The sequence below is a fragment of the Macrobrachium rosenbergii genome, chromosome 12, assembly GCF_040412425.1.
Source record: "Macrobrachium rosenbergii isolate ZJJX-2024 chromosome 12, ASM4041242v1, whole genome shotgun sequence".
Lineage (NCBI taxonomy): Eukaryota > Metazoa > Arthropoda > Malacostraca > Decapoda > Palaemonidae > Macrobrachium > Macrobrachium rosenbergii.
The window spans coordinates 62,877,820-62,880,319 of record NC_089752.1 but is presented as its reverse complement, the minus strand read 5'-3'; positions in this window follow the sequence as shown (position 1 = coordinate 62,880,319).

The following is a 2,500-nucleotide window of genomic DNA, read 5'->3' as shown; positions in this document are numbered from 1 at the left end:
CGGCTGACTGATGAAGAGTTAGAGGAAGTTATTTCTGGTGATAGAAATTCATTTCTCACTATAATGTAGTTTGGATTCCACAATAAGCTGTAGGTCCCGTTGCTAAGTAACCAATTGGTTCTTAGCCACGTAAAATAAGTCTAATCCTTCGGGCCAGCCCTAGGAGAGCTGTTAATCAGCTCAGTGGTCTGATAAAACTAAAGTATATTTAACTTTTTTTTACAGCATAAACTAAAATTGATATGGACAAAAACAAAGGTATATAATTCAGAACAGGTATTTATTTAAGTTTCTCTCTGAGTATTTAATACTTTGTGTGGCCTCCATCTGCCTGTACCACAGCCTGCATTCTTGAGTAGTATGATTTCAGCAAATTGCAAAAAAGCTGAGACTCAAACTCCATTTCCCTAAACACTTTGGTCACCTCTCTTCGCAGGTCGTCGAGGCTTTGTATACCATCATAGTTCACTAAGTGCGCTTCAGCACAATCCTTTAAGATACTACCAATGTTTTCACACACATTAAGGTCAGGGGAGCTACCTGGAAATTCACTTGACGAGAAGAAATCTATACCACTGTTTCGAAGCTGCTCCTGTGTCTGAAGAGCCTTGAAACATGGTGCCTTATCATGCAAAAATGTGACTTCTTCAACAGATAACACATTTTCAGGATCTTTGAGGAAAGGAAATACTCCACCAGTAAGCACAGTTTCTCTGAAGTATTCGTCATTCCATGACTGTTCTTTTGGCTGTGAAACAGAGAAAAATTCCCAAACATTCAGGAAATTTCACAACTTGGCAATAGCGAAAGTCATCGCTGGTATCATACAACTTTGCAGCCCAAATGATGTCATTTTTATGATTTGGCTTCCTGACTGTGTAAATGAAGAATTCATCTGATGCGGCAACATGGAGAAAGTCAGCTTCATCCTAATCTTTAAGAAATGAACCATAAAACCATGCACAGTCTTCTATCTGTTGCTGAGTGATGTTAGGCTTGCTGATAACATGAAATGGCTTGATATCAGATTTTTTTAACTTACGATATACAGCACTATAACTTCTCTTCTTTCTCCTTTTTGTTTCTAGTTCAAGCGCCAATTTACGTAAAGACTTTCTTGGTCTACCCACTGCCTTAGCTATGATGTCTTTTGACTCCTGAGAAAGGACTTCAGGCCTTCCAAGATTCTCACTCTTTTCGCAATGACAGTCATATGGATTTTTGTTCCAGTTTCATTTAACAGAGGATTCATCTCTTTTAATGTATTTAGCTATCCAGGAACGTGAAATGAAAGGTTATAGCCCGGATTCGGTGAATCCATCTGATTTCCTCTGAGTCATTAGCCATGGCTATATCTAACTTCGTCACTCAGTCTGAAAATACAAGAAATGTAAAATGAAAAATAGCTTAATAGAAACTTAAAATACTGTACTTGGAGATAGGCTATAGCAGAAAGCTTCATAACTTTCCATTTGTTCTGTGGAGGGGAGGGCCTCTAATTTCAAAACACCAAGTATATATATATATATATATATATATATATATATATATATATATATATATATATATATATATATATATATGTATGTATGTATTATATATATATATATATATATATATATATATATATATATATATATATATATATATATATATATATATATATATATATATATATATATATATATATATATATATATATATATATATATATATATATATATATATACAATGACTTATAGTGGAGCTATCTTTATTTCCTTTACATTAGGTAAATTTTCAGAGATTTTATTCCAGACATTTTTAATTTGCGCTTTCAGGTTGCGTAAATGATTTCAAATTGAGAGGTATTGATGAAAGACTGTATTGTCTTCTGAAAGCAGAGAGAGAGAGAGAGAGAGAGAGAGAGAGAGAGAGAGAGAGAGAGAGAGAGAGAGAGAGAGAGAGAGAGAGAGATTTCATGTATATACATTTAACCCCCAAAAAATCCTTGTGACATTTTCTATTGTCTTGGAAAGGTGCAAAAAATATTTCCCTTCACCTACTAATTATGCGCCAATTAAAACTTTTTTTAATGGCATATGCAGCTCATTATTTTCATGAAAATACCTTTTCCTATAACACTTGAGGCACTTTTCTTTTATTTGCCCATTTATTTCATTCCATCCTTATTTCTTTTTGCTTAGATTTCACTCGTATTTTTTTGGGGGTGGGGGAGGGGTTGGGATTCTTGGAATGCAATCAAACTTTTGTTCATTTACCCTTTTTCTACTGTATAATAATGCATTTTGTGTGCTTGTGATCATTTAATACGGAACAAACTTTCAGTTCAAATAATTTCACCGTCCAGTATTTTTTTTATTTTATTTAGCAGTTGAAAACGAAAAAACAATAAGTTCAATTCGGTAAGACCCATAAAACCTGCAGCCCGCGGGTCGAAAGTGACACCCACTGACACAAAACGCGGACCACTCGAGGGAATTATTTACAGATTCGAAGC